Here is an 8,351-nt window from a genome sequence, read left to right as displayed (position 1 = left end):
CTTTCTCCTCCTGCTTTGTTGCGCCCGGTTGTTGCCTGATATTACTGGTCCAAACCTTTGGGTTGTGGATGTGAAATTTATCATGGCTTTCGAGTCGAGAAAGATGAGTATCAGCTTCTGGGTTTTGCTCTCAAGACCGAGGAATAAGTATCGGCTTGGGGGTTTTGCTCTCAAAACCGAGGAATAGGTATCGGCTTGGGGGTTTTGCTCTCAAGGCCGAGGAATAAGCGCTACCTATGCATTAGATGGTATCTGTTTGATGCAGATTTGAGTTTTCAACCTGATATTTAGTCATAGGTTAGCGGATGCTGTGTTTTGGTTGATTTGGTCTGTTGTTGATGATTGTATCTTTAGCTTCGGCTATGATTTATTTCAGAGCTTTTTGCTCTGTTTGTAAGAGTTTTAGGCTTGCAACTTTTATCAATGAATAAGTATAATATGTTTTTTTTTTAAAAAAAAACTACATTAATTTTAAGATGATAAAAGGGGAAAATCCACATAACCCCCTCAAACTTTCACTCAATTGACAATATCCCCCCAAACTTTCAATTGTAACAATGTCCCCCCCCCCCCCCCCCAAAAAAAACTACCAAAAATTGTCAATGTTCCCCCAATGACGAAATTACCCTTAAAAAAAAAAAACTAACAAAAAAAAAAAAAAAATCCAAACGATGGCTAATTTTTATTTTTTATTTTTTAAATCAATTTTATAAGAAAAAATTAAAAAAAATTCGATTTTTTTTTTTTATAAAAAATTCAAAATTTTCGTTTTTTTTTTTAAAAAAATTTTTATTTTTGTTTTATAATTTTATTTAAATAAAATTTATGTTTAAAAAAATAAAATTTTCGTTTAATAAAATGAATTTTTTTGTTTTTTAAAACTAAATAAAAAATATAGTTTCTTTTATAAAAATAAAATAAAATTTTCCGTTTTTAAAAAAATTAAAAAAATTTTGTTTAAAATTTTTTTTTATAAATATTATCTTTAAATTAAAATTTTTCGTTTTTTAAAAAAATCCTTTTTTTTTTGAATTTATAGGGGTATTTTTGTCTTATTGAGAAATTTATAGGGGCATTTTTATCTTATTGTTAGTCTTGGGGGGACATTGACAATGTTTTGGTAGTTTGGAGGGGACATTGTTACAATTGAAAGTTTGGGAGGGACATTGTCAATTGAGTGGTAGTTTGAGGGGGTTATGTGGTATTAAATAAATGTTTTGTTACATCATGACGGTCCATCATTTTATGAAAATGAATATCACTAAAGATAAATGCTTTTTTTGCATTCTAGGTTCATCTCACATATATCTCGGTTAAGTTGGCATGAAGTTCAAGAATAATAATCACAGTTGAAGAATATCACCGAGTCAGTCACATTTGAAAACTATCACTAAGTTACAATTGAAGTCTAGCAAACATAGTTAGAGAAGAAATCTATTTGTATCCAACATGATTATCTTATAAATAGGAGTATGTTATATTGTAAACATTACTCAAACAAATAAGAGCTTAGTGCAACCTCTTAGGGCTTTATGTTGTAGAAGTAGATCATAAACCGAGCCACGTAAATCTCTGTGTCATTGTCTTATTATTTCCGCATTCTTAGTTTCTTTCACCATCCACTATTAATTTAAAAAGAAAAAAGAAAAAAGAAAAAAAAATCAATGGTAAATGGACCATGCCAAATCAATAGAGATGTACCCAAAATTGGATGCCATAATGCAAATAAATATTTTTTGATTCTTAACATCTTAAGATGCGTCATGTTAAACCATAATTTATGTTAAAAATTCAAACCGATAAAAAAAAAAAATTAATTTAATAATTTAATTCATATTTAACAATAATTAAATGATTAATGGGATTTAACCTTGTGAATTTTAGATTTTTTACAGGTTTTCAATCTATGGGTCCTACTACCACCACAGGAATTTGGTCCGAGCCTTATCGGATCTCAAATCATATCACCGCCAAGTGCCAAGTCAGAAACATCTTTCGTCTTTGTTAGGTCAAGTTGCCATTTGTTTCTTCCAATCCACTTGACAACATTGACACGTGTTTCACACAGCTTCCTTGTCATGAAACTGTGGATGGCCTCTATATTGGGTCCTACCCACATGTATAAAAGTATCTTTGGGACATTTCGTGTGCAAAAATGTATGGATTTCCAATACTTCCGGGATGAATAATTCTGAGTGTTCAAGTTTGTCACATCATCTTATCTTCTTATTTGCTCATGTGTGTGTTATTTTAAGACCATTTTTTCTCCACTAACTTTGTTCAATCATTCAAGACTTTACTACAAAGGATTATTGATGCAGGAGTTATGGCAGATATTGAATTAATAGTGTTGAAATACCTTGACATAAAAGATTAGCGTATGGTTTTTTTTTTGAGAAATAATAGGTACTCTTCATTCAAAAAGAGGAAGAAATACAGAGAGCCTTGGCTCTATAAAGAGAGGTCATTACCCTCTAACTGAACAATATTTAAGATACAAATCGGGATCTCCTCAATCCAAATACTATCCATAATAATCTTGGACGCCTCCTTCGCCAGTCCATGTGCTGCTTTATTTTCTTCGCGCTTGACAGGGCGGATCTTCCATTGTCGAAGGGTTCTTAGCACTGTCTTTATGTCCTCCACGATATGCCCATACCTTAGCCAATTTGGATCTCTCTCTCCGATTGCCTTCACCACAGATAGTGAATCCCCTTCAAGAATGACATCATAGAAACCAAGGTCCCTGCATAGATCGACTGCATGCAAAGCGGCCAAAGCTTCTCCCGTAGCCGGATCATAGATAGCCATGAAGGATTTACTTTGAGCCGCTAGAACTCGACCCGCTGCATCTCGAATAATCACGCCGATTCCCATACATTTCCTTTCAGATGAGATTGCAATGTCCCAATTGACTTTGTAGAGCCCAAACGGAGGAGCCTGCCATTTCATGCCCGTATCTCCTCTCCCTACCTCGACCTGGTTCAGCTCCTTTTCGTTTGCTTGTGTGAATTGTAAGAGGCCTTCCCTAGCTGTAGTAGCTATAACACTTGGGTGAATAAAATCACCCCCATGCACAACTATGTTCCGTCTCCTCCAAATTCCCCGAAGAGTTTGGGCCAATAGATTTAGATCTTCCCCCGACAACTGCATCATCATCTCCTCAAAAAAATCCTTGAAATCACTAACGCTCCTGGTACATTTTTGTAGCTTACGGCTACTGGTTCCCCACACATCTTGGGCGGAAGGACATGCCCAAAGTATATGATGAACCGTTTCTTTTTCACTGCAGCAGAAGATACAGCAATCCTCATCAATAATCCCTCTTTTTCTGAGATTTTCCTTCGTAGGGAGAATGTTTTTACAGGCCCTCCATAAAAATACTTTGGAAGAGTTTGGTACATTTAATCCCCAGATGGTTTTCCATATTGCTACACTTCTGCCTTGACTTGAACTCTCCCCTTTCCCCCTCTCTTGACGTTCCTTCTCTAGGTGGTAAGCACTTTTGACAGAAAACTCTCCCGATTTTGTTGGATGCCATATCATTTTGTCCGGCTGATGGTATTTGCTAAGTGGAATATTGCAAATTAAATCTGCCTCCTCAGGAACGAAAATTGTCCTCACCAAAGTATCATTCCATCTAACCGGATTCTCTTCAATGAGTTCCACCACCTTTGCTTCCTTTGACAACAGCGTGCAATGGGATTGAATGGAGAAAGTGGATGGTTTTGGGAGCCATCTGTCTCCCCAGATTGAAACTGATCGCCCGTCGCCAATCCTCCAAAAACACCCTTCTTTGAATAAGTCCCTGCCTGCTAATATACTACGCCAAGCGTAGGAAGGCTTATTCCCCACCTTTGCCGACATAAAAGTACCCCGATAAAAGTACTTAGCAGAGATAATCTTCCCCGCCAAACTCTGCAGGTTCTGCATTAGTCTCCAGCTTTGTTTTGCTAACATTGCTTTATTAAAACAAACAATATCTCTGAATCCCGTCCCTCCTTGTTCTTTAGCAAGGCTCATTTTTTCCCAGCTTAGCCAATGAATTTTCTTTTCTTTCTCAGTGTGTCCCCACCAGAATTGTTGCATGAGCCTATTTAAATCCTTGCAAAGCTCTTTGGGGAGCAAAAATATGCTCATGCTGTACGTAGGTATTGCCTGCACCACTGCTTTAAGTAAAACCTCCCTCCCAGCTTGTGAAAGGAAATTGACTTTCCAGTCTGATAATTTTCTTTTCACCTTATCCTTCAAAAACAAAAACTCCCTTGTTCAAGATTTCCCCACGAGAGCGGGTAGTCCCAAATAAGAGTCATAGCGTTGTGATGCTGGAATATTTATCAGAGACAGGATACTTTCTCGTACATCCTGGGCCGTATTTCTGCTGAAAAACACTGCCGTTTTGTCCTTGTTCAGACGTTGCCCCGAGGCTCTCTCATAGATATCCAATAAATTTGCTAACTGTCTCCAGTCCTGCGTTGTAGCCTTACAAAAAAGGAGACTATCGTCAGCAAAAAATAAATGATTTATCTTCATACCTCGTGGAGATGTTGGGACCCCCCCCAATAAACCAGTGCTCTCGGCATGCTGGAAATGTGTGCTTAGGACCTCCGCACAAAGGATGAACAGGTAAGGAGAGAGTGGGTCACCCTGGCGAATTCCTCTGGATGGTGAGAACTTGCCCACTGGTACTCCGTTAAGCAAGATGGAGTAAGATACGGTCGTAACACATTGCATCACCATCTGGATCCATTTTCCAGAGAAACCCATCTTTCTCATTACCTTCTCCAAAAAAATCTATTCCACCCTGTTGTACGCTTTGCTCATATCCAATTTTAGCGCCATGTATCCCACACGACCATACATCCTAGAATGCATAGTGTGTAGTGTTTCATAGGCAACTAAAATATTATCCGAGATCAGCCTGCCTGGAATAAAGGCGGACTGATTACTCGAAATAATATGAGGGAGCAGTAATTTCAACTTGTTCGCCAAAATCTTAGAAAGAATTTTATACAGGACATTACACAATGAGATAGGCCTATAATCGGAAACCACAACAGAGTTTGATTTTTTTGGAACAAGAGCAATGTACGTAGAGTTTACAGCAGGGGTAATAACACTTGAGGAAAAAAAATTCTGTATAGCTTCAAATACCTCCTCTCCCACAACAGCAAAATTATCTTGGAAGAAACCTGCTGGAAATCCGTCTGGACCCGGTGATTTTAGAGGCGCCATTTGGCTTAGGGCCAAGCTGACTTCTTCCCTGGAGACGGCTTTCTCCAGGTCTGCATTCATTTCAGCTGTTATTCTTGTTGATAATAAATCCAGAGCTTCATCTATCCCTGTCGGGTTCGACGTGGTGAGGATTCCCCTGAAATAGGAAATAAACGCAGCTTCAATGGTTGCGGGTGTATCACAGATTTTTCCCTCCAGATCGACAATACTAGTTATAGTATTGGCTCTTCTCCTCTCAGTGGCACATGCATGAAAAAACTTAGAATTCTTGTCCCCATGCTTCAGCCAGTTTACTTTTGCTCTTTGTTGCCATTTCGTCTCTTCTTCTTCCATAACGTCATTTGCCTTAGATTGAAGAGCCCGGATCTCATCAATGTCCCATGGTATCTCTTCTTCTTGAAGTTCAAGGATTTTTGAAGTCGTCACCTTTAGAAGTTCTTCTGAGGGATTTTTATTCTCTTTCTGCCATTTAAAAAGGGAGTTTCTACTCCCCTCCAGTTTTTCCAGAACTGACTTCCATCCCCCCCTATTATTTTGCTTAACCCTCCAGACCTTCCTTATGACTTCTTTATGATCCTTAAGTTTGTGCCAAGCTCTTTCATACCTGAAAACACTCCCCCGTCCACACCTCTTCTGCGGCCTATTTTTATGAAATATTGCCAGCACAGGGGCATGATCAGATGCACACTGAGCTAAGATCTCCACTCGGTGAATGGGAAATAAATCCCTCCATTCCTCATTTGCCATGGCCCGATCAAGACGCTCCATCGTGAATTGGTCATCTACTTTGCCATTACTCCAAGTAAATTTTGGCCCCACAAAACCCAGATCGTACAGTCGACTTCCATTGATAGCTTCACGGAACTCCTCCATTTGCCACCTTGGTTTTCTGCGGGAACCACATTTTTCCCCATCATTAGTTATTTCATTAAAATCCCCCATGGTCATCCATGCTTGTGGCTGAAACGTACGTAGGTGACGTAGGAGAGCCCATGATTCCTTTCTCTTTGCCACTTCCGGGTGTCCGTAAAAGCCCGTAAATTTCCACTGTTGGCCTGATCCTTCTCCCGTCACCACAGCATTGATGTGGCGACGACTATAATTTTGTATATCAACTACAACTTCCGGGCTCCAAAAAAGAGCCAAACCTCCGCTTTTTCCAACACTATCTACGACAAAGACACTTCCAAAACCAGAACGGATTCTTATTTTTTCAATTCGATGCGCTTGAAGCTTGGTTTCCATAAGGAAAACCAAGTGGGGTTTCTTTTCCTTCACCAACCGGCAAAGGTCTCGAACTGTCCGGGGGTTCCCAAGCCCCCGGCAGTTCCAACTTAATATGATCATGGCTCCCGGCGGGGCTGAGATTCAGCCGCTGCCGTTTCCTCATTAATTCCACTCCCGGTTCATCTCCCCTTCTTCTGCAGGTTAAGTGCTGAAAAACCCACCTCATCCGCTGTGCGAGTGCCATAGAGACTCCCACACTCTTGCGTCTGGGTCAATTTTTGTCCACCACGTGCACGCTTTTTCCAGGTTCTTTTTCCTTTAATTTCCCCGTCACCCTCCCCATGCAGATTTTTTGCTACTGCCGTGACACGTACACCAGCCCCATTAACTTCCACGCATGACACGTCAACGTTGCTAGAGACTTTAGTCGATTGAGAATCACCTAGCTGGTCCACTTTTCCTGCATTGAAAACATTTATTCCATTTTCCTTCTCTAGCACCACTCTTCTAGCTGGAGCCTTATAATTATCCCCTTCTCTATATGAAACCTTTCTTAAAAGCTCATCAGATCCCACTTTCATTAAATCTGGCTCTTTAAAGCCATCCGCAGCTCCTTCATTCTCTCCATCTTCTATTTTCCTTTCTTGCTCCCTCCCATTAAAGCTAGGAGGATCCTTGCTCGTGGCATTGACTGGAGAGGCGCTCATTTCCTTGATAAGGAAATTTAACGTTTCCACATTAAAATTCTCAGCGGAGATTCCGGTTCTGCCTTCATGACTTCGACCCCTGACTTTCCATGCCTGAGTTACGTGGTCCTCCCGCAATGGAGCTGCCTCCTTAGTAGATGCAATCCCCGAAACTGCTCCCTTTCCTTCCGTTACAGATTTTCCTTTCCAGGTCTCATTTACTGCCGTTGGAGGAACCCATTCCCCTGAATTATTTCCATAACGATTGGAAGCGTAACTGTTGGGATTTCCTTCTGTTTCGCCTTGAATGTTACTGCGACTGGCCTCCCCGGCAGGTCCATTCCCCTGCTGTAACGGTTCCTCATTTACGCCAGAAAATCCTCCATCGTATGCCCGCATTGAATTCCCGTGATTTTCGCACGACTTATCTTCCTCCATTCTGTGCCCTTGTCCCGCCGGTGTGCGCTCCTCCGATCGCCGGAAAATAATTGATATAATTAGATGTAATTGTTAAGGAGTCTGCTGCTACTAAGGAGAAGTGCACTAGGACTCTTATTTATCTCTTGTAAGAGTTATTTATTTGTATCATTTCTCTTTTGATTGTTTGTAATCTTTTATATTATCTCTTTATCTTTTATTCTTTGTTTAAATCTTCTTATCACATCAAAGCTTAACTTGTTAGCTTGATGTGATCAAATACAAGTGTAACTATTTTCTATTTAAGTTCAATGATAAAGGTGCAGAATGCATCTTGGCCAAACATCTTCTCTCTTGATAATATTTTACATGGTATCAGAGCCTAACCTAATTGGCTGTGGCCTACCGTCACCCATTGTCTCACGTATTAGCTTGGATGTCCTCCCACCACACGTGAGGGGGCGTGTTGGAAGTCCCATATTGCTTGGGTATTAAGGAGATGAGCCATTTATAAGGTGAGGAGAAACCTCAACTCTTGAGCTAGCTTTTGGGTTGAGTTAGGTCCAAGACCCATTTCTAACATGGTATCAGAGCCAGGTTAAAGTCTGAAGTATTTGATTGTTTTGTCAAATTTAAGAGTTTACTTGAAAATCTTCTCTCAACAAAGATCAAGCAGCTCCAAACTGATGGTGGGGGTGAATATACATCTCATCAATTCAAAACTTTCTTTCTTCTCATGGTATTTTTCATAGAATAACATGTCCTCACACTTCCCAACAAAATGGG

The sequence above is a fragment of the Corylus avellana genome, chromosome 7, assembly GCF_965113065.1.
Source record: "Corylus avellana chromosome 7, dhCorAvel1.hap1.2, whole genome shotgun sequence".
Classification (NCBI taxonomy): domain Eukaryota; kingdom Viridiplantae; phylum Streptophyta; class Magnoliopsida; order Fagales; family Betulaceae; genus Corylus; species Corylus avellana.
This window is presented reverse-complemented; position numbering follows the sequence as displayed.